The sequence below is a fragment of the Pongo abelii genome, chromosome 18, assembly GCF_028885655.2.
Source record: "Pongo abelii isolate AG06213 chromosome 18, NHGRI_mPonAbe1-v2.0_pri, whole genome shotgun sequence".
Taxonomy (NCBI): domain Eukaryota; kingdom Metazoa; phylum Chordata; class Mammalia; order Primates; family Hominidae; genus Pongo; species Pongo abelii.
In genome coordinates this window covers 70,073,210-70,098,735 of record NC_072003.2, presented here as the reverse complement: position 1 = coordinate 70,098,735, position 25,526 = coordinate 70,073,210, and the positions used below count along the sequence as shown (strand labels likewise).

The following is a 25,526-nucleotide window of genomic DNA, read 5'->3' as shown; positions in this document are numbered from 1 at the left end:
AGAGTTTTAGTATTAGAGAAATAAAAATGCAAGGCAAAACACATGAAGTGGGCAAAGACAGACTTTACATTAAGGGAATACAATTCAACACAAATATGCAATATTCATGTGTCAAATAATACGACACTGACTCTCAGAACGTGAATATCTCTGGAAGTAAAAGTTAAAGAATAGTAAGACCAACTTCATAAAGGACTTCAACATTCCTCACAGTTGGTCAAAGAAGACCAAAGGATATAGTGGAGCTTTATAATTAGTTAATTCTCTATCTTAAGGAAAATAGCCTTCATTTCCAGTGACCATGGATTCTTTTCCAAAGATGATTATATACACTGTCCCCAAAATATGTCAACAAAATTTAAGTAAAAGTCATCACAGGTGTATTTTAGGAGGCAATTAAATAAAATTGTAAATTAATAGTAACAGATGATGTCATAAAATCAACCACTTTAAAATTTAAAATTACTCTTATAAAAGAATTTTGGATCTTAGAGGCTATCAGAATATCACTTTAGGTTATTAAACAATGAATGAAATAAGAATATAACAGCAAAAGTTATATGATGCAGCTAAGTTAAAAATCATGGGAAAGTTCATAGTTTTAAATATTTTTATTAATAAACAACAACAACAAAAAATTAATTAACTAAGCATGCAACTTTAAAAGCTAGTAGGAAAACAGAGCAACTGGAAATAGTAAGTAAACTTTAGAGCTGGCTCTTCCACACTACCTTTGGCCTAGCTAATCAAGAAAAAAGATATATTAAGAATAAGAAAAGTGATTTAACAATAGATTTCTAGAATTATTTTAACTATAACAATATTTTGTATGCATCTATAAAAACAAATTTAAATGAACTGATATTTCAACAGGAAAATATAAATCATCAGACTTGATTCAAATAGAAATAGAAAGCAACCTGAACAGGTCAATAATCTTGAAAGAAAATTAGAGGCTTCAAACAACTTCTCCCAAACAAAGATGGCACAAAAAAAGAATTATACTAGTACATAATATGCAGAAACCCTAAATAAAATACTCTCGTGACTTAGGGAGGTTTATTTCTGGTACACAAGGATGAATTCATGTTAGAAAATTTACCCATAAATAGAGACACTCTATGTTCTCCAATGGAATGACTCAATATTACACAGACACCAGTCTACTGCAATAATTTATAAATATAATCCAGTCATTGTCAAAACCCAACAGGGAAAAACAAATGCAAAAGTAAAGAAAATTTTGTAAGAAAAGAACAGAGACAAGTTTGGCATTACCAAATATACACCAAAATTACTGAAATCACATAAACATTACAGTAGTGATACAGGAAATTATTTATATTAGCAAAATTAGAAAAAAACTAAATGTTCATTTTTCAATAATAGGAATGAGTAAAACTTCTCTGTGTTACACGCATGTCTGAACAGCATGCAGTGAGTAAAAGTTACACTGTAGAAGACCACTGGGAGATGTTCAAGCCCTATTGGTTATTGGGAATGAAAGTGTAAAAGAAGTACATAGGATAATTTTTTTAAAGAGCATATTCTAATTACAGTGGGTAAAAATACCTTAAAGAATATATACAAAATGTAAACAATGGCTATTTCTCCATAATGGCATCAAATGATTTCCAATTTTGCTATTTAGGCTCTTCGGTATTTTCCAAATTTTTCAGAACAAAAGTGTTGATATTGTTTTCATAAAAATATTATTTTATAAAGGTCAAGTCTTCTGAAACCTGGTATTGCATTAATTCAAACAGACTTACACAACACTGAAATTTATTTAAAATATATGTAACAGAAATCTGAGCTATGTGCCAATGGCAAGTGTCTGGATATGACTCACCAAAAAAACTGCTATATGTCTGAAGGAAATACTAAAACAAATAGCCCAGCACTACAGTGATTACACAGAACTGTATATATTCGCTCTGTGCACTGGACAGGAATTTTTCATTTCATACATCATTTACAGCTTGCTGCAGTGATTCCGCAAAATCAGTTCATACCATCAGCACACACCAAGAGAAACACCCAATGTTCTCATTGTTGGAAAATTCAAGTGTTTTGGGCTCTGATGTGCATCAATGCGCTATCTATGCAGATATGGTTCTGCTAACAAAAATCACAACACCAGATGACCAAGAATCACAAACAGGGATCAAATATTTAGGGTCAAGCACACTGACTTCTGAAAATCTATAGTCCAAGTCTGGCTCGTGCTCAGAGATATACTTAATTTTAAAAACTACTTGAAGTAAATGAAAACAAAATGGTGAAAGTCATAAGTCAATCCCTCCAGAGGGGCTTATTTTTTTTTAATGGAAACCAGCTCTCATTTCCAAAATATTTTATCAAGGCATTTGATACCAAGCGTCTGGTCTACTCAGCACTTCCTCAAAATGAACGTCTCATGCATTCACCACTGTACCCAAGTGCCTGCTCTTTTTTTAACAATGTCGCCATTTTCAAATCAGAGCATCGAAAAGTATATTTCTATGGCCATACAAAAATTTGCCTTGTATATTTCAGGCCAGTGAGAAAGATGTTTTTGCTAGACAATAGAATGCTCCTAGGGTTAAAAGCGTTTTGTGAACACTTTCTTCCTATGGGGACAGCAAAGAGGCTCCGGAACAGCAAATGGTAACTTGGTTCTGCGTCCAACAAAACTTGACATTCAAACTCTTCTCTTTTTTTTAACCTTCTTTTCTCTTATGTAAAACAAAAACAAAAACAAAAAACTCATAGTACAATTTTCTGGCGAGTGAATTTGCCATATCCTCTTCTACCTACAGCCACAGAAATGAATTCCAACAAACAACATTCTATTTTACTATTCTGTGGATTTCCTTACCATTGTATCTCATTCATTTGTAGAACAATCAGAATCCAGAGTTGTGCTCAGTTTCAACAAGGAATGCAACTATGAGCCATCATGTGGTACTTTATCAAGACCAGCAGCCACACATTAAGCACTGAAATTATCAAAGCTCATGACTCAATACAGCCAGCACCTCCTGTAGCAATTGTTGTGCTGTGGACTACCCACCAACAAAATCTTTAGCAACTGGATTCATTTTTTCCAGACCAAATATTAAGTAGTAACTACAACCCCTCAATGTACAGAGGATATCAGAGCTGTGATGACCAAAGTCAAATTCATGCCAGAAAGATACATAGGCATTTTGGAAGTAAAGCCATTAATGCGTAAGTTCCTCATTTTTATGTCCTACATTTTCCAAATCATCACATCTCAGAAATTACCTGAAATCAACCTTTAACTACATTGAATGAAACAGAGCACTCTGAAGAAAATTCCATGGATAACTTTTAGACCAAACAAATTGGAACGCTTCTACATACCAAAGTAAGAATTCTTCAACTTATTCTTGTTTTGGTTTCAGAATTCACAAAGTCCAGAAGCCTGTAAATGTGAAAAAAAAATAGTTTAAGGAAAAGATCTAGAAAAATATCAATCAAAATGATCAAAGGCAATTGAAAATGGTAACGTGTGTGCTTGGCTAAAAATAAGGCACATTCTGAGTGGAAAGTTGCTAAAAAATGTTCAAAACCATGGAGGTCACGGCTTGAAAGAATGTTGACTGTTTCAGCTCATCTCAAAACAGAAGCAGTGTTTCCAATTGCAAAGAAAGTCTGTGCTCTCCCCTTCCAAGAAAGTGGTAGAAGATGGCAACGGAAAACCATTTCACATTAACCAATACATTTTTAATATTAACCGGTTACATTTTAATTTATCACTAAACACTATTTAGGAAATGACTGAAAAGAATTTGGGATTTTCTCATCAGTCTGCATCTGGGAAAGGTACAAAGAAAGTGACAGGAAATTTCTTCTCCCAAAATAATTAGACAGAGGTCCTAAGTTGAGGATGAAACTGAATGGTAGGTGTATATCATGGAATTCGCCTTATCCTAATATGAAAGTTTTATATAAAAATGGTGAATCTTAAACTATATCTTTTTGGCAAATGATTTGGATTTAATTGTACCTTTGCTTCATCTGTGTGTGTGAGTGGGGTAAGTGCCTTAGATATTGTGTGGAAACCATTATTCATATATAATTACTAGCTTCCAGTGAGCAGGACCACACAGAGTATAGGGGAAAGATACTATATGCAAAGCCTGAATGCCAAGGAAGAAATTAAAAGTCCAGAAATCTAGCAAGAATAGCACCAGCACAAACTGATTAGAAAGATTTTAGTTATTTTATACAATGTTAGACCACCTCTCAGTGGATGTCTGGTCTTGTGGGAGAGAATAACCTATTATTTATTATTTAAGTAAAAAAGTGAAAGTTGAGGTGGTCAAAAATGACAGAAGATGTTTGCATGCATAAGCATCTTGCTATTATTTCCAGATTATAATGGATGCACAAATTAAGGCAACATGGGAGAGAAAGGCATTTTAATAGGTGACAATTGCTTTTAGAAGAGTGATAAATAGTGATTGATCCAATTACTGGTTACTCTACAAGCCAGATTTAAGAATGATCGTCCAAAGTGAAGGCAGAAGTGTCTCTCCAAGTGAATGTAGCAGGCATAGAGTAAATTTTGAAAGTAAAAGGTGAACCTTAAAAGAATTGTCTCATTAAAATTATAGTTATCGGAAACATGGGAAGATTACGATGAGAAAGGGCAGGGCTAATCCAAAATCGGGAGAAAGCCGAGAGATGAAGAATGAAATTTCATTCGAACAGTCATGAGTCTAGAGCACGTTGAGGTTTGGGCTTCTGGTTAGCGTTTCTAAGCCATTCTAGCAAGGGAAGCACCTTGCTAACGGCTAAGTCTGGCAAGGCTTAGGATTATCTAACATACATTCCCTAAGACAGGAGTTGCCCAAAGACAGGGCAACAAGTCTGATCCTGTTCTCCAGACTTAATATCCTGTGCTTCCATGTGCAAACTGCATTCAAAATTATGGTTTTTACAGTATTTTGTAAGCACATGCATTGTTGCTAGAAAATCTGAAAACTATAACAATGGAAGGGTAGGCTTGCATTTCTTCCTAAGATAAGCCCCTGTTTGGAAAATGTAATCATATCTATGTATTAGTGACTTCCTCTATTTGTAATCATCAATTTTACATTTCCAATAAATACGATTTCCCAAAGAGGGTATCTAATAAATAGGGATAATGATATACACCTATCTAGCTATAAGGATCAAGTGAGCTCACGTACATAAAGCCCTTAACAGAGTGTCTGACGCATAATGGATGCTTAACAAATAAAGGCTAATATTACATACAGAAAATTGCCACAGCAAAGCAGTAGTGTACTTATTTAGAACTTAGGCTCTGAAGTCAGGCAATCTGGCTTTGAAAATCATTTGCCATTGCTCTTATGAGGATAAAATAAGGTAATATTTGGAAATTGTTTAGCAGAGTGCCACTCTACTAATTAATTCAAAATAAATGTAGTTTGCCATACTCAATTATCATTATCCTGAAATCTTTGTATTTATTCTATTAAAATTATATATATTTTGACAATAAAATAAATTTTCTTATATAAAAATTAGGGGTTTTAATCATAAGGCACATGGGAATGTTGTTTTGGAGAAAGATTACTCAAAATGAAGTAAGAAAATTCAAATCCACGTCCCTTGAAATGGTCAAGAATGTCATCATCTAGACAAATCATAATGCATCTATTGCACACTGATCTAAAAGAAAGGTAGGCCGGGCGCGGTGGCTCACACCTGTAATCCCAGCAGTTTCAGAAGCCGAGGTGGGTGGGTCACCTGAGGTCAGGAGTTCGAGACCAGCCTGGCCAACATGGTGAAACCCCGTCTCTACTAAAAATACAAAAAATGAGCCAGTTGTGGTGGCATGTGCCTGTAATCCCAGCTATTCGGGAGGCTGAGGCAGGAGAATCACCTGAACCCAGGAGGTGGAGGTTGCAGTGAGCTGAGATCCCACCATTGCACTCCAGCCTGGGCAACAAGAGTGAAACCTCATTTCAAAAGAAAGAAAGAAAGAAAGAGAGAAAGAAAGAAAGAGAGAAGGAGAGAAAGAAAAGAAAGAAAAAGAAAGAGAAAGAAAGAAAGAAAGAAAAAGAAAGAAAGAAAGAAAGAAAGAGAAGGAAGGAAGGAAGGAAAGAGAAAGGGAGGGAGGAAGGAAGGAAAGAGAAAGGGAGGGAGGGAGGAAGGAAGGAAGGAAATAACAATTGCATGATTTTTGAAGATAGACTATACATCAGATATTTCCAACATTTTTACTCTTACACATGTCTTTTATTATACTTTTGTCTAGTAAAGAAATGGTGTTTGTTAAAATGTAGTTCTATTTAAAAACCATCAGCGATGTATATTATGGGTGAATGTACAATTACCACAAGTCTTGTGAAATAGTAGACTAGCTCAAAGCCCATTCACTTCCCTCTCAGATTTAGAGGTTGAGTGAAAGAGAGCAGGGTGTATGTGTGTTGGTCAGAGGAGGGGGTAGTCAGGTTGGTAACTACTGATAAATAAAATTAATCAGAGTCTTAAGCCATGAGATAACCTTTTGCAAATATGTAGACATAGTCTGTCTTAATAAACATTGTATTTTAAGTGACTGTGATTAGGTCCACACTGTCTCAAATCCCCTGCGTAATTTTCCAACCCTCTACAAAAGCCAAAACCTAAAAGTGACAAAAGACCTAACTATGTGACATGTTTTGGGATTTTTTTTTTTTTTTTTTTTTTCAAAGACAGTTTCTCTCTTGTTGCCCAGGCTGGAGTGCAATGGTGTGATCTCAGCTCACTGCAACCTCTGCCTCCTGGACTCAAGCGGTTCTCCTGCCTCAGCCTCCCGAGTAGCTGGGATTACATGTTTCAGGGATTTTAGGTGACCCATCATCTCCCTTTGCAGCAAAAGACAGCAGCAGCCATTAAGCCTCAGAGTTGAAACTGAGTGCAACTCTGGATTCTCATTGTTCTAGAAATGAATGAGATACACAGTAAGGAAATCCACAGAATAGTAAAATAGAATGTTATTTGTTGTTCAGAGAAGGGTCATAAACTTCTTCTGTAAAGGGCCATGTAGTAATATTTCTTGTTTGTGGGCCACATATATGGTCTGTGCTAAACTACTCAACTCTGCGCTTGTAGAAGGAAAGCAGTAGCTGTGTTCCAATAAAACTTTATTTACAAAAACATTGCCAGGCACAGTGGCTCATGCTCATAATCCCAGTACTCTGGGAAGCCAAGGCCAGAGGACAGCTTGAGCCCAGGAGCCTGACACCAGCCTGGGCAGCATAGCAAGACCCTGTCTCTACACATAATTTAAAAAGTAGCTGAGTGAGGTGGTGAGTACCTATAGTCCCAGCTACTCGAGAGGCTGAGGTAAGAGGATCTCTTGAGCCCAGGAGGTCAAGGGAATCCAGACTTAATCTATGGGTTGTAGTTTTCCAATTCCTGCTCTAGGGGTCCATTATTAATGCGATTACTTTGATTATATTTTGATATGGCATGTGTGTTTGTGTGTGTGTGTGTGTGTGTATATGTGTGTAATGACATGAACTTTAGGAGCGAATTAGACTATAGGAAATAAAGGAAAATTGGGATTAAAAAATAAGATGAAGTCCTGTACAATTGCTAGATAACTCTGAGCATCCTAGAAGCCAAATCAAAAAGAGCAATGTGCATATTGGATTAAGGTAGGAAGAATAATGGCTCCCCAGACATATCCATATCCTACTCCTCAAAACCCACAAATATGTTGGGTTACATGGCAAGGAGGATTTAAGGTTGCAGATGGAATTAAGATTGCAAATCAGCTGACCTCAAAATAAAGAGATTATCCCAGATTATCTGCATGCCCCCCTGTAATCACAAGGGTCCTTTTTTTTTTTTTTTTTGGAGATGAAGTCCAGCTCTGTCACCCAGACTGAAGTGCAATGGCATGATCTCGGCTTACTACAACCTCTGCCTCCTGGGTTCAAGCAATTGTCCTGCTTCAGCCTCCTGAGTAGCTGGGATTACAGGCACACACCACCACGCCTGGCTAATTTTTGTCTTTTTAGTAGAGACAGGGTTTCACTATGTTGGTCAGGCTGGTCTCAAACTCCTGACCTCGTGATCCGCCCGCCTCAGCCTCCCAAAGTGCTGGGATTACAGGCATGAGCCACTGTGCCTGGCCCAACAAGGGTCATTTTATTTATTTATTTTTTTTTTTTTTGAGACGGAGTCTCACTCTGTCACCAGGCTGGAGTCCAGTGGCCCAACCTTGGCTCACTGCAACCTCCGCCTTCCGGGTTCAAGTGGTTCCCCTGCCTCAGCCTCCCGAGTAGCTGGGACTACAGGTGCATGCCACCATGCCCCTGGCTAATTTTTTGTATTTTGCTAGAGACGGGGTTTCACCGTATTGGCCCAGATGGTCTTGATCTCCTGACCTCGTGATCCGCCCCCCTCAGCCTCCCAAAGTGCTGGGATTATAGGCGTGAGCCACCACGCCCAGCCCACAAGGGTCTTTTAAAAATGGAAGAGGGAGGCAAAAGAGGGAGAACCAGAGTTGGAATCATGATGAAGATAGAGAGGTTATTACTGGCTTTGAAGATTGAAGCGGGCTATGAGCCAAGGAATACAGGCAGCTTCTAAAAGCTGGAAAAGGAGAGAAGGCGAATTCCCCCTTGCAGCTTCCAGAAAGGATCACAGCCCTGCCAACCTCTTTATTGTAGCCTAATGAGACCCCTCTCTGATTTCTGACAGCCAGAATGGTAAGAAGATAGATTTGTGTTGTCTTAAGCCACCAACTTTTTGGTAGCATGCATCAGCAACTATAGGAATCTATTATATCAGTTCGTAACATAGAGTAGAAATTTCTTTGTGGGTCTTTATAATGAGCCTATTATGTAATAATCAACAAAATGTCCACAATGATTCTAATGGCAAGTTTCCTGCACCTCTTCCCTAAAACAACCCTTGAGCAGGCTGAGAGCAAACAGCAAATCACAGAAGAGCAAATGCTCTTCTATGAGCATCCGACAATGTGAGATCCAGATAGGCTGTTCTCTGAGAAGTCTGGCTTAATGTGAGAATAAAATGTAGAATATCTAGAGCAACATTCTCGGAAGTGTGGGATGTTACTCTGTTTCAGGAGAAAAAGAAATGTGCTCATGTATGTGTAGGAAAAGGTGGCTTAAGCAAAATTAAACAGTTGTCTTTATGTTGAACTTCTCTGAATCTTCAACATGCTTATGTGAATTTCCAAGAGGGTAATAGTATATTCAGACATTTATTTATTTATTTATTTATTTGAGATTGAGTCTCACTGTTGCCCAGGCTGGAGTGCAGTGGCGCGATCTCGGCTCACTACAACCTCCACCTCCCGGGTTCAAGCAGTTTCCTGCCTCAGCCTCCTGAGTAGCTGGGATTACAGGTGCCCACCACCATGCCTGGCTAATTTTTTGTATTTTTAGTAGAGATAGGGTTTCACCATATTGTTCAGGCTGGTCTTGAACTCCAGACCTTGTGATCCACCCACCTCGGCCTCCCAAAGTGCTGGGATTACAGGCGTGAGCCACCACGCCTAGCCATATTCAGACATTTCTAACTATGAATGCTTTTCTTTTTCCTGAAGTATCATGAGTTGGGTGTCTTGCATAACACATTTTGCAAAACTTGGACCTACAGTGATGAACAAACTCAACTGACCCTTGGGGAATTCTTGCATGTTCTCTGGATGTTAAAGAAACTCATGCTTGAGAAGTCAAGAGGTTGGTCTCTGGAGCTGCCCAGTGTGATGAGTCCGTAATTTGTCTCAGCCTCTTATCCATGATCCAAGCACGCAGGCTGTATTTCCTCTGGTTACAGTGGGCTCCAGGGTTTCCCCTCAACAGACTGAACCCATTGTACTAACTATAAAAGCAGGCAGGCCTAGACTTGTGTGAGACCCACTAGAATAGCTACTAAGTTTGTAGCACGTGTTTCTGGATTGAAACCTTACCTAGGAGAGTTATAAAGTCTACAGCCTAAGCTTAAAGGAAAGGAGTATGACACAGCCAAGTTGTTTGAGGTACACTGGTCTTGGTTCACCCTGTATTCACCACCCTTGCCAGAATGGAACCCTTTTTGTATACCTTCCAGAGAGGCAGAGCTTAACCGGTAGCACCACCATTTAGAAGAAGAGAGAATATATATATATATATATATATATATATATATATATATATATATATTTGCAGCTTTAAGTCTTATTTTTTATTTTAAAACATTTCCAGGCCAGTTGCAGTGGCTCACAACTGTAATCCCAACAGTATGGGAGGCAGAGGTGGGCAGATTGCTTGAGCTCAGGAGTTTGAGACCAGCCTGGGCAACATGGCAAAACCTCATCTCTAAAAAAAAAGTACAAAAATTAACTGTGAATGGTGGTGCACACCTGTAGTTCCAGCTACTGGGGAGGCTTAGGTGGAAGGACCACTTGAGCTTGGGAGGTGGAGGCTGCAGTGAGCACCACTGCACTCCAGCCTGGGTGACAGAGAGAGACCCTGTCTCAAAAAAAGAAGTTTCCAAATGACTGGGTCATTTATTACTAAATAAATTTATCCTGTGTTGTTACATGTGGAGAAATAAAAGCTAAGCTACAAAGTGGCCCCACAGCGCATTTTCTATTGTTGTACATCAGAAAGGGAAATGCCATCATTAGCATCCTCTTAAGGTTTAGTAACTATTGACCGGGTGCGGTGGCTCACACCTGTAATCCCAGCACTTTGAGAGGCCAAGGCAGGTGGATCACGAGGTCAAGAGATCGAGATCATCCTGGCCAACATGGTGAAACCCCGTCTCTACTAAAAATACAAGAATTAGCTGGGCATGGTGGCACATGCCTGTAGTCCCAGCTACTCGGGAGACTGGGGCAGGATAATCTCTTGAACCCGGGAGGCAGAGGCTGCAGTGAGCCGAGATTGCACGCCACTGCACTCCAAACTGGTGACAGAGAGATACTCTGTCACAAAAAAAAAAAAAAAAAAAAAAAAAGATTTAGTAGCTATTGACAATCACTGTGCTCTTTACCCCAAATGTCCACAATACTTGTAATTTTATCTTTAAGACAATAATTTTTTTTTCCAATATAAGACCCAAAATTCACAATAGAACAGGCACATTTCAGCAAACATGGGACATTATGGCTGCTATGGTCTGAATGTTTGTGTCTCCCCAAAATTCACATCTTGAGCCTGGGCACAGTGGCTCATGCCTGTAATCCCAGCACTTTGGGAGGCTGAGGTGGGTAGATCACCTGAGGTCAGGAGTTCAAGATTAGCCTGGCCAACATGGTGAAACCCCCGTCTCTACTAAAAATACAAAAATTAGCCAGGCATAGTGGCACATGCATATAATCCCGCTACTCAGGAGGCTGAGGCAGGAGAATCACTTGAACCTGGGAGGCAGAGGTTGCGGTGAGCCGAGATCACACCACTGCACTCCAGTCTGGGTGACAGAGGAGACTCCGTCTCAAAAAAAAAACAAAAATTATATCTTGAAATTTAATTCCCATGCAAGTATTAAGAGGTGGAGCCATTGAGAGATGATTAGGTCATGAGGGGAGACCCTCAGAAATGGAATTAGCACCCTCATAAAAGAGACCCCAGAGAGCTGCCTTGCCCATCCCACCATGTAAGGACACAGTGCAAAGGTGCCCTGTATGAAGCAGAAAGCAGGCCCTCAACAGACACTGCATCTGCTGGTGCCTGGATCTTGGACTTCCCAGACTCTAAAACTGTAAGCAACACATTTCTGTTGTTTAGAAGTTGCCCAGTCTAAGGTATTTTTTCATAGCAGCGGTGATATGGTTTGGCTGTGTCCCCACTGAAATCTCATCTTGAATTGCAGCTCCCGTAATTCCCACATGTTGTGGGAGGGACCAGGTGGGAGATAATTGAACCATGGGGGTGGGTCTTTCCCATGCTATTCTCCTGATAGTGTCTCATGAGAGCTGATGGTTTTATAAAGGGGAGCTTCCCTGCACCATTTCTCTTCTCTTGTCTGCCGCCAAGTGAGATGTGCCTTTCACCTTCCACCATGATTGTGAGGCCTCCCCAGCCACGTGGAACTGTGAGTCAATTAAACCTCTTTCTTTTGTAAATTGCCTGGTCTCAGGTATGTCTTTATCAGCAGCGTGAAAACAGACTAATACAAGCCCAAACAAAGACAATGGCCAAACAAAACTTACTGGGTTTAATGCAAACCGACCCATTTAAAATGATCCAATAAATACTTGCCAAAGGACCCATCCTGATTGAACTTAAATTCTCTTGATAATCTTGTATGTCTTTCAATTCAAAATATCAAAATAAGATCTAGTTATGTGAAACCTCTAAAGTTCTATGTCACTATCAGGGACACTGCTATGATTTCACACTATGCTCTGGGGACAGGGGGGTTTTAGGAAGCCCCCAAATTTCTAAATTCATCCAAGACATCCCAGAGAAGTAGCCACATGGTCCCTCAGGTGAACTTCCTGGAGTCATTGATTTTGCATCATGCCTGAGCTATGTGGTCAAAGTAAAGAGGGGTGAGAGGGGCTGTAAAAGCTACATTTTCTGATCCAGCAAGTAAAGGAGCAGCCCAGGCTCCATTCAGGTGCTTCCTTGGCTGTGGGAAAAATTAGACCTCTGTTCCCATCTTCCTCTTGCCCCTCCCCCACTCATTCCACATCTAAACAGCTGCCTGACTTAGAGGGAGGGCTAAGGGAATGTGAAGTCAGAGAGGGAAGGGTTGGCGCAGCATGGCAGGTCCCTGAGAAGGCCATATAGGCAGTTCTATGTTACAAGTCAGATGGAATAAATGAAATTTTTGAAAGTTTCCTGGGGTTATTAATTTTCTTAAGAAACCATGGGAAACACGACTACCAGGTTTCATTAGCAAAGTTTACCCAGCTCTGAAGACATACACTTTTTTTGTTTGTTATTTTTTTTTTTGAGATGGAGTCTCGCTCTGTCGCCCAGGCTGGAGTACAGTGGTGTACGCTCACTGCAACCTCCGCCTCCCAGGTTCAAGCTACTCTCTCGCCTCAGCCTCCTGAGTAGCATCACCCAGGCTGGAGTGCAGTGGCGTGATCTCGGCTCACCGCAACCTCCACCTCCCTGGTTCAAGCAATTGCCCTGCCTCAGCTTCCTGAGTAGCTGGGATTACAGGTGCACACTACCACGTCTGGCTAATTTTTTTGTATTTTTAGTAGAGATGGGGTTTCACCATGTTGGCCAGACTGATCTCGAACTCCTGACCTCAGACAATCCTCCCACCTCGGCCTCCCAAAGTGCTGGGATTACAGGTGGACATACACTATTTAAGAAGCACAAACAATGTTTTACATCCACCCCAAGAATCCCAAACTAGATTTGCAGACTCAGATCTGTTCGTATCTTAGCATCCATGTACAAGGCCCATGTATTCAGGCTTCTGTGATTACCAACTAACATGGTATGGTCCCCTAGGAATCTCCTTGAAGCAGCTAGGTAAGAAGCACATTTCAAATCAATTTTGGACCACATGCAATCCTGAGCTGCACACTCCTCAAAAACTTTTCAAGGAATTGCTTTACACCTTGCAAACATGAACTTGAAACTATCTTTCACACTGTGGCAATTGTTTACCAAGACTGCTGCAAAGTTTCCTCCCATCCCTTCGTGCACACCCTTTGCAATGTGACTCTGCAGCTTCCTGATCAAGAAGAAGTAGTGTCTATTTCTTCACCCCTTGAATCTGGGCATGACCATGCAACTTACTTTAGCAAACGTGATGCAATTCGAAGCTTGAAAAGAAATTGTGCATTGTGAGTTTTCCTCTTTTGGCTGCTGTTGGAATCCTGAAGACTTGATGTGAATAAGCCCTGCTAAATACTGGAAGACAAGTGGCCCAGCCGACAGCCATCCCTAGCACCAGACAAATGAGAGAGGTTACCTTACACCATCTGCTCGCACTCCAGCCATCCAGCCCCAGGTGATACCAATAGCACTGCCCGGACAATTCCAGCCCAAATCTGGTGAACAAATTAAAGGGTGGTTGTTTTGAGCCTCTATGGTTTGGAGTAGTTTATTATTCATCAACAGATAAGAGACACACAGACCAATTTTTCCGCCTCCATAAGACTGGACATTGTAAAAGTAAAAGGACAAAAGGAACTGTTGTCCATAAGCAATTAAACGTTTCTCTCTAGCTCACCAACATAGATTACACAGGGTCTCTTGGTTATTAACAACAAATTAGAGTGAGCTCTTGCTGCTGCCACTGTTCTTGTTATATAAGTTCGCCAATCAAAACAAGTGTTTTCTAAAGACAGTCCTGGTGGTATTATTTTCTACCATTTTCTAGGAACTAGCCTAAAAAAATCTTCTAAATCAGCAAACCTCCAGAAGCCTCACAGTCTTCCTCTACAACTGAATGAAAAGCTTAAGATTTGGTAGAAAGAAAAAAACAAGTATTATAGTACTTCTATCAAAATATTGACTGAAGGAACTCAAAGATCTTCAACATTGCTGTCCATGAAAGAGTAATATTATCTCCAACCCTGAAGGAAGAGAAGGTGGGACCATCGGCTTTATTTAGAATAAGACAAATATGGATTTAAATCCTGGCTCTACCATGTTTATAGCTGGAGAATTTCAGTATTCAAAATAGTTGTAATAACAGCTAACATTTATTGTTTATCATATATCAAATATTGTACCTGATAATCAATATCATATATCTTTACAGCAACTCCATGGGATAGATTCTATAAATATTCCCATTTTACATCAGGCTTACAGAGATTAAGTAACATCCCAAGAAAAACACCCAGTATGTATGGTGGGGCCTGAATTTGAACCCAGACAATATGATTCCAGAAAGCATCTTCTACAATATTTCAGCATGCTGTCTTTCAAGTTATATAAGGTAGTCACTTGTTCTTCATTAATTTTTAAAATTTATTGAGATACTGATTCACTGATTCAGTCCTTCTAAAAATGTTTAAGGAGCACCTCCTCTATGTGAAAGATCTGAAGAGCTGGGGGACATCAATGGTAATATTGCTGTTGACTTCATAGGGTTTCAAATTTAGAAGGTAAAGGAGATCATAATCAAATAACTCAGCCTCTCCCTACATCAGCACACAATGAACCCTGTTTTCAGATTGACCTTTTCCTGTTGCAGATCGATGTCACTGCTTTGTCTGAAATCCTCCTCCAGGATTCTGGTGGTTTGAAAATACGTCCACAGATTATTCGATATTCCTCTCTTCAAGAAGTGGACCTTCATTCTCCTCTCCTTGATTCTGTCCTGGACTTAGTGACACTTCTAATAAATAGATGGAGGTGGAAATGATAGTGCGTAGGAGGGCAAAAGTGTGGACAGGAGGTAGGAAGTCTCCCCTGAATGAAACTCTAAGTTTCATTTGTAATGTGAAATCAGTAAAATCTTCAGATGGGGAGCTACAGAAGAGAACCCAAGGACCAGGCCAGGAGGTGTTTAACACCCTTTTTATATAAACAAATACACCCAGATGTACAGCCAGATGCCAATGACACTGGTCTTCTATTTCATTTCTTAATTATGGCATTCCTAGAGAGAAGGGAGGGAATTAAAGGAAGAATTAAAGGAGGTAACTATTTTTAAAGAGCCAAGAGATTCCAACACAGTAACAAAGGTTGCCTCTGTATATTTTTAATTGCAAGAATTACTCTTCCCTAGGAAAAAGAAATTACTGCCATTTCTCAACTGAATTATGGTGTCGCATCTTTGCCCAAGTGCAAATACTTTGGGATCGATACGTTAGAGTTCACAATGGAACAATTTACCCGTCCAATTCTAAGGGGGAACGTGAATTAAAGTAGGTATTTTTGTAGGTGAGAGTTTCAATGAAAATATGCCATCTCATTTCTAGAGCATTGACACTTAATCGTCTAATTATTCCTGGCATGAAAGAAACAAAGTTAACATCCAATCAAGGCAGAAAGAGGAGCCAACAGAGCTCCAAATGAAACAAATGTTTTAAATTTCATAAATAGTTTTGAACTATACCATTTTATTTTGGCTGGCAAACAATAAGATTCTTAACACATGAAATTAGACTCATTGAAGAAACAAAAGAGGATCGTAGATGAATGCCAAGTTGTTCAACAAGAAATTATGAAAAACTTGGCAGCAGCTATGACTCTCTAGGGGACACCACAGGTCTCTAAAAGTAAAGTTAACAGTAACTACTTGGCAATCAGGAAAAACAGGAAGGACTTCTACAAGGACAGAGGGCCCTTGGGCTTCATCAGCTTATAATAAATAGCACTTCAAAAGTAGCACTTTTCAGAGATAATATATAAATATTTTAAGTAGCAAATATAGGTGTGGGCTTTTTTCCCGGTACCACGTCCAGAAAATTTGCACATACACATCAAACTCTGCATCTGGGGAATCTGTTTTATTGTGATGTTTGCATTTTTAAACAATGTGCCTGACCTATTTGAGGGTTAATATAACTAAATGGAGCCTATTTGCTGTTTATTATTTATAGAAGATTCACTTTGCATTAGGGCTTCTCAGGACATTCAAGACATTTGCGTTTGAGCTGCACTGAGAAGTGTTCCCGGATAGCTCCCAACACCGTGGCAGGCAAGAAAGTGACAAGTGAGAATATAGACCAATCTATGTCCCTCACTTTTATGAAGGATAAGAGGAAAGTCGGGTTCTTTCCGCTACATAAAGGCCACGGGAACGAGGGAAAAGTAGGGCTTGGCACTGGCCTCTGTCTCATAAGCACAAACTCGGGTTCTTAGAGTACCATAAAGGAAAGCCCTCCAAATCAATGTAAACAGTCCCTCCCTTCAGTTAGGATTTCAATTACATTACACAAAATAAAATATCCACCTTCCATTTACAAGATTTTCTTCAAAATCCTTTGCCTGCCTTACAACTGCTAAAGCAAGTAACCTGTGCTTTTCCACATCTCATGATAGATTATCAAACACCTACAAATGGCTCTCGGGGTAAGAAGAAACGAAAGAAAACTATTCAAGAATTAGTACCAAAATAAGCTCTGTTCTCAAGCCTGTCAATTTTATGGTCCAATTCTGGACAAAGTTGTCTCCAACTCTGCTGACTCAAATAAACATGATGGGGTGTTTCGTTTTAGCTAAAAAAAAAAAAAAATTGCTAGGCACAGTGGCTCATGCCTGTAATCCCAGCACCCTGGGAGGCAAAGTCGGGCAAATCACTTGAGTCAGGAGTTGAAGACCAGCCTGACCAACATGGTGAAACCCTGTCTCTACCAAAAATACAAAAATTAGCCGGGCGTGGTGGTGCATGCCTGTAGTCCCAGCTACAGGGGAGGCTGAGGCAGGAGAATCGCTTGAACTGGGGAGGCAGAGGTTGCAGTGAGCCAAGATCACACCACTGCATTCCAGCCTGGGCAGCAGAGTGAGGCTATCTCAAAATTTTATTTATTTTATTTTTATTTATTTTTTTGAGATGGAGTCTCGCTCTGTCGCCCAGGCTGGAGTCCAGTGGCGCGATATTACTGCAACCTCCACCACCACTGCAACCTCCACCTCCCGAGCTCAAGCGATTCTTCTGCCTCACCCTCCTGAGTAGCTGGAGCTACAGACGCGCATCACCATGCCTGGCTAATTTTTGTATTTTTAGTAGAGACGTGGTTTCACCATATTGGCCAGGCTGGTCTTGAACTCCTGACCTCGTGATCCACCCGCCTCGGCCTCCCAAAGTGCTGGGATTACAGGTGTGAGCCACTGCGCCTGGCCAAAAATTTTTATTAAAAAACATGTGTTTTCAGTTTCTTTTAGTTGAACAGGTAAGAGTGGATGGCAAGAATGGCCCCTCTGTGCATTTTTCCAAGTTTTTGTGCTGAGAATATGAATGTCTCTCAATGGCCATTGGCCTGCTCTTCACCGCATCTTTCTCCTTTTTCATTATGGTAATGAATGCTGGAAGCTCTCCAAAATACAAAGTCAACCTGACAGTGACAAATATGAAGCAAAAGGCCACATGATGATTAAACCATTTACCGACCAATGGAAAAAACAGCCATGATTGACTCAAGAACTCCAAAAGCCAAGTACTCCACTAAGCTGAGGCAGTTGAGAGCCACGGTGTGGGTAACTCCAAGCCAAGCAAGGGTAACTTGCTCAGAGGCACAACACTAACTCCTTATTGCAGACCTATTTACGCAAGGGATTACAAAATAGCTGCATATTTAAGGGCAAGCCACTCCTCCTATCCCCCGATGGGGTGGTGCCAGTCAGTAAATATTTTTCAAGAGCACTTTTAGCCAAATATATCTATACTATTTTTTTTTTTTGCTTAAAAATGACGATCTCAGAGCACCCAATTGGCTGAAACTAAATAAAATGTTTTATGATAATAATCTCTCATTTGTCATTTCCCACTTGATAGATGAAGAAATCAAATTGCTTGCCCAAGACCACAAAACTAGTCAACAGAAGGTCTGGGATTCAAAGTGAGGTTTTCTGGCGTTGAGTCCAGGTCTTTCTCTAGAAAAGGAAAAGAACAGGGAGAAAAGGGTATACGTTTAGGCTCCAAACCTAGTTCCGTTTATTAGCAGCTTTGTCATTTCAGCTTCTTTCATTTCCAAAATAGGGATAATACGCCCTTTCCTCCCAGGGCCGCCAAGAGAATGCGAGAAGATGGCCTTTGTGAAGCTCCGAATACAGGGCAGTGCCTGGCTCACAGCAGGTGCTCAGGAAGTGCTTGATCCCTCTTCCCTGTCTGACTCTAGGGTACCCATTTGTCTCAGTATCTCCACTGTCTTCTCTCCTACTCACACCCAGGCTCTGCAAGAAGGACTCAGCTGGGTAAGGGGCCAGAAGAACAAAGCAGATGTAGGAGCAACAAAGGAGAGGGGGTAAGGGAGGTGGAAACTGTCTTATGCCAAGAGATAACTTAGACTTGTCCTGACTATAATTTGGGTTCTCCACAAAAGAGAGTAAGAGGGAAATTGCAGCTCAAACCCACTGGGGACTCTGAGAGATGAAATATTACATGCGCCAGAGTAATTCCAGCCAAGGGCAGAGGTAGGGTGTATCCACTAAACCTTCATTTGTCATTGGTTGAGGGCTTTCAGTGGCATCAACCCTCTGCTAATTCAGGTTTGTCCTATGCTGGCCAAGGACCTGCAGCCAGAAACAAACAAACAAAAACGAACAAGTCAGGCAGAGAGTTAGTAATGAGTAGCCTTAAGTATAGAGAGGTGAGTTCCCCTGTAAGATACGGGCAGAACACCGTCAGGGTCTGCCACAGTAACTAAGATTGCTTTCAAGTAGTAAAGAGGTGGATATAAGGGTCATACCTACAGACTCATCCTGAAGCTGGCACTGTGACACATACACTTTTGTGTAGACTGTTGGGATAACCTTGAGCCAAGGAAACAGTGTGTTGGGTTGGGTCACGATTCTGAACCAAAGAGCCATATATAAAAGATATGGTAAGCTATCTCTAACTCTCAACCATTCATCCTAGAAAGCTCTTCATACAATTTGGAGGTGAAGATGCACCAACAGGGCCTGAAAGTGGCACATTGCTCAGCTCCAAATTCATTGCTTTCCCTTGTGTGGGTTTGTATGTAATGTCAGCCCCATCACAGCCAGCAGATTTGTGACCCTGCTAAGTGGCAGTCTGATTTATTCTCTAGCCCTTTTCCTTCTTCCACAGCAATCCCCACATAAAAATCCTTCCTTAACTTCCATTCCATCTGCTTGGCTGTGGCTTTCATATCTTTGGTCTTCCCTGAGACTTCTGGAAAGTGAAGAGGCTATTTAAACATAGGTTGTGAGGTAGAAATAAAGTGTTGATGAACTCCAAGCTTAAATTATATAACAATCAATAGTGAGCATTTTATCTAGCATGTAGCGATTAATTCTAATAACATCTGTTTGCTTACAGACCATCAGAAAGGGACACAACAGTTAATTTAGAAAAGAAAGGGGAAAAATGTAGAAAAAAGAGAAAATGGGGCAGTTATTTATAAATTATTTTGCTGGAGAGATTATAGAAATGCGGAATGGAAAAAAATATTTTAAGCGAATTAGCTCTTAGAAAGACCAATTCTGATATCACTTATTTCTGGTTTATTTCAAGACAAATGATTCCATGGCATTAGGAAAACATCTATCATTAATTCTGACCTTTTTTTTTTTTTTTTTTTTTTCTTTAGCAATAGTAAACAATCTGGAAAGTAGAGATCATGTGAGTGTCACGACACATACAAGGTGTTTAAAGTATTTGGAATGGACAAAGTTTTGGAAAATAAAGAGTTTTGTCATAAATTCAGGTATAAAGAGAAATGAATCACAGTTTCAAAACACAGATGCAGACTGTTTCATTTAGCACATATATTGACCTGTCACTCAATTATTAAAATATCTTCCCAATTATTAATTACATTTTTACTGGATAAATCACTGATTCAACATTGTTCCCAAGTTGCTATATACCTGACAATGAAATTCAAGGTGAGTCATTCCCAGGTCTCCAAGTCATTGATATGCAAATATAGTGAGGAAGTTCCTGTTTTTGTTTCATATACCCAAGAATCAACACTTGGCTTAAAATTCTACATTAAGTTCACAGTCCTGACCTGGATATGTGCTAAATTCCAGTTTTAAAATATTTCTGCTTTATTTGTCTACCTACTAATTGTCTTCTTAAAAACATTTCACCACTTTTATTCTGTGGCCACACAAAAAAAATAGAAACAATTCTAAATCATTTATGGATCTATAAACAAATACTGGTATGGTTGTATGCATGGGCGGGAAAACGTATGTTTATTTCCAAGCTCTGTGGAGACAGCCTATAAGCAATGGCACTACTGTAGTGAACACACCTAGAGCCCACCCAGATTTTGTTTTCTACAAAATCATTTATCCAATGAAAGGAACCAGGGCTCCTTAAATCCAAGATGAGTGTGGGGTATCTTGTAGTGGGAGAGCATAAGAGACAACTCAAAAAGAGGATGAGCCATATCAAAAAAACATAGGAAATAATAAAGTTTTAAATTTAGTTAATCGTATGTTATCAATGTCAATTTCTTAGTTTTGGTAATTGTACCATGGTTATGGTACAATTCCCAATGGCCAAAACTGGAACAATTTGAGAAAAAAAATTAATAGTATATATAGAACAAAATAAACCTCCATGAATTCATATTGGTATAAATTAATAACTGAATAAGTAAAAAATGGAAGAGAAAGGATAGCTCTTATTTTCAGAAGAATTCCAATTACTTAATGTGGAAGAAATAAGAGAAATAGAAAATTACCATTAGAACACCATAGTAAGAATCGTTAGAAGTAAGGCCCACTTATGGATGCTAACATCAGTGGGTGAAAATTTGAGTCTCAAGAACTCAAAATATTTGATATCACCAAGGGAAAATTAGTAACTTTGCAAGGAAGAAACCCAATAGTTACCATCTTAACCAAGAAACCAAGATAACGTCGTCAGTAATAAGACATATTGCTGTCACACACCTCATCATATGATAGGCTAAGAAGGCGCATCACCTCCACGGTATTCCTGCCAAAATTATATGACCTCAATGTAATCATGAGTAAACATTGGAAGAACCCAAGTTGAGGAGGCATTCTACAAAGTAACTGATCAGTACTCATCAAAACTGTCAAGGTCATGGAAGTTAAGGCCTGAGGAAATGTCACAGATAGAAGGAGACTCAGGAGACTAAGGAGTCATGATAACTTAATGCAACGTGGGGTCCTGCACTGGGTTATGGATATTAGTGGAAAAAAACAATGCAATTCAAATACAGTTTTGTTTTTTTTTTTTTGAGATGGGGTCTTCCTCTGTAGCCAGGCTGGAGTGCAGTGGCGCGAGCTCAGCTCACTGCAACCTCCACCTCCCAGGTTCAAGCAATTCTCCTGCCTCAGCCTCCCAAGTAGCTGAGATTATAGGTGCCCGCCACCACCCCTGGCTAATTTCTGTATTTTTAGTGAGACAGGGTTTCACCATGTTGACCAGGATGGTCTCAGTCTCTTGACTTTGTGATCCGCCTGCCTTGGCTTCCCAATCAAGTACAGTTTTAAGTTTAGTTAATTGTATCAATGTCAATTTCTTAGTTTTGGCAATTTACCACAATTATGCAAGATATCGAGAGGAAGCTGATAGTGGGGTGTGTAAGGAAACTCTCTCTGCTATGTTACTACTTTTCTCTAAGTCTGAAATTATTTGAAAATAAAAAGAAAAAAATAGATATAAAATTGAATGTAAAATGACAGATGAACATATTTCCCAAAAATAAAAGAGCAATGTTTTGTGGACTGCCTGTCTGTCTCAGTCACGTCCCCTAGTGGTGTGTGTTTCTCTATTGTTTTTACTTTGAAAAGCTTTTCATATAGGGCAAAATTTAGATCGCCAAGTTTTTTATTACAGGACTTTAATTAAAAATTTCTGTCAATATCTATCCAGGGAAAACAGTCATATTCTGTATTTAAGAAAACAAACACACTAGCTAGCATTTATTAAGTACTTACTCTCCCAAATGCCATTGTAAGTGTATTAATTCATTTAATCTGCTCAACAACCCTATGAAGCCGACACTATTATTATTCCTATTTTCACAGATGAGAAACAGTTAAATCACTTGTTTTAACTGATAGTTCCCCAGGTGGTACCTCTTACTTGCACTTTTACACACCAGTGACCCTGCCTGTACGACAATGTCAGGGCCACCATAACAGTCCCAGTCTGCCTCAAGTTTGGAAGACAGAAAAAGACCACAGGATAAGAAATTTGGGGTTGATATTAAAATGATAACAAGGATATTGTTACATGGCATATACTGAACATTAAAAAGCATTCCTGGCTGGGTGCAGTGGCTCATACCTGTAATCCCAGGACTTTGGGAGGCCAAAGCAGGAGATCACTTAAGCCCAGGAGTTTAAGACCAGCCTGGGTGACATAGTGAGACCCTGTCTCTACAAAAAATTTAAAAATTAGCTAGACATGATAGCACACACTTATGGTCTCAGCTACTCGAAAGGCTGATGTGGGAGGATCGCTTGAGCTGGGAGGTCAAGGCTGCAGTGAGCTGTGATCACGCCGCACACTCCAACCTGGGAAACAGAGAGAGGGAGACTGTCTCAAAAAAAAAAGAAAAAGAAAAGAAAAGAAAATTCCTCTCTTCTAAAAAGTTGATGTTACTGAGAATCCTGTTCTCGCCTAAATTATATCCCAAAGCCTGCCAGACAGATTTTAAGAAGTAAAAATACAAAACTTACTAAGTAATCAGAGACTTACAAACCTTAACAGGGCTTTGCAAGACATGATGATCTTTCATACAATTACAAATTTAGATAATTCCTCAAGCGTGTGTTACTTAATGAATGGCAACAATTTCTGCTATTAAAGAAAATATATTTAAAGGATTTGTAGAACACATGTTATTTTCTTAATACACCTAAAGTCTATTATGTAAATACACAGTACATTTTCTGAAACACACGTTATTTACCCAATAGATTAGGTGTTTAGTGAAGAAGCTATTACAGACTATTGGATAAACAGATATTTAGACCATTTTCAATCAATTATTTAAAACACATGCCATTAAAAGTTTATTAGCGTGATTATTTTTAAAGAAACACCACTAAGATTATTAAAGCAATCAAGGTTCTAGGGAAATAATTAAAATGTAACAATAAGTAAACAATTTGAATTCCAATACATGTAAGGATCACATCACAAGTGCAAGATGTACTTTTATTTTTTTAGTAACTCAAATGTTTAATCTCTCTCCTCAAAACACCAGCTGAATTGGCCTTATTGTGAGCAACATCTTTGGTCAAAATTAGTTTTCTAAAATTGCTGATTTCATACCAAAAGCTTGTGAAAGGTCTTTTTTTTTTTAAGCAAAGGACTCCGTTCTTTTAAACTTGCCCTTATTTATTTCACAACAGAAGAACGAGTTTTATTCTGCAGCCTCTCTTCTGGTTTGTGTGTTCATATAGATCAGATCCCATACCACACCCAAGGGAGATGCAGAAGTTCAAATGGAAAGGAAAATAATGAACAAATACCAGAGGTCCACCTTCATGAGCATAAGCCTCGACAATAAACAAGCAAAACAAAGTTATCTGTTATTTGAACATAAATAAATCAAGTAATGTTGGTTTTCTTGTTGTTGTTATTGTTATTACAAGACAGTATTCTTTCAATTTCAGTAGCTTTTAAGCAAACTGGCAAATGTTTCTAAATATATTTGCGAACATTAACAACACAAACAAAAGATTTTAATTATATTATTTAAAGTCTTCAAAAATGTCCTAGACATAAAACTCAAAATTCCTGTACTATGTTTTACCCTCAAAAGAAAATTAGAGTTAAATTAGAAAATCATGAAACAGAGGATTGATAATGAAAATGCCCACAGAAGGCAGGCTGCAATTGTTCTGCCACTGTAATACAATCTCTTCCAGAATAATTTTTCTTTTTATTATTTCATTAAGTTGTATCTCACTAAAGTTCCTCTTAGGATCTCTCGGCAGCACCAAATTTTTCATTGAGAAAACGATAAATCACTGGTCTAAATTACAATTTAATTATAAACGCCTTTGCCTTCTAATGCTGCCTGGGACCTTTTACCCTGCTACATAATTCTAAAAAATGACCCCTGTCATAATTTCCTTCACTAGAATAATATGGAGAGATCTAATCCTGAATCCTGCTGTCTTATAATTTAATATAAGAGGTAATTATTATTCAAAAGATAATGTTGCAGATATTGAAAATATTCTGAAGTTTGAGTCATAAAAAAAAAGCAGAAGAAATCTTAGGTATGTGGGTGATTTCTATCACTGCACCCATAAAAAAAGCAAGGAGAAAAGAAGCAAAAGGGTTTTTAATGAAAAAATGTTAGAATCTATACACAGCTGATGTTTTGTACTGTGTGAAATGCATTTATATAGTCTTCAAACCATGGTTAGAAATGAAATGCCTCATTTCCCAAATCAAGGAGGTGGAGAGTGCAGAGTTGCCGTGAGCAGCAATTTCTTTAAGTTCAGAGTCTCCTTTAGTGCTATGGGTAATAACAACCGCACCCCCGCCCCCCCCCCCCCCCGCCCCATTCACACTCACTATGGGAGAATTTGGGTGGCCAAAGACTTCCATAGCAAAAGGGGAGGACAGACCCAAGTGACCAAGTAGAAAAGTCCAGAGCTGAAACGTAAGGACACAGCAAAGAGAAGGGGCTGCCTGGGGGCTGCAGGTGTGGGGACATTTGATTGGCAGCATCAGCACAGCCCAGATGGGATACACGGCAGACAATCCTGACCTCCCCAGCAGTGTTTCAGAACTGTGATGAGTGGCGGTGTTTTCTTCCAGGATTCACAGACAGGTAAACAAGAGCAAAGAACAGGTCCCTGTAGGCTTGTGGAACCTTCCTCAAAATTGACATACTCTTTAAGCCCAAATGAGCAGGAATAAAAATCGCATGAGATTAGTGCCCCTGAAATCTCACCTGTGCAGTTATTAGCCCCTCCACAATAAGCTGGCCACAG

General features: G+C 39.4%; 1 long non-coding RNA gene across 2 annotated transcripts in view; it reads right to left on the bottom strand.

The window, feature by feature from the left end:
- LOC129050947 (uncharacterized) overlaps nt 1–25,526 on the bottom strand; it is a 239,683-nt gene that overhangs the window by 102,939 nt on the left and 111,218 nt on the right. For both annotated transcript variants that reach the window (XR_008514882.1, XR_008514880.1), the window contains one exon: nt 3,370–3,430. This is a non-coding gene — a long non-coding RNA (uncharacterized LOC129050947). The remainder of the gene's footprint in view (nt 1–3,369; nt 3,431–25,526) is intronic.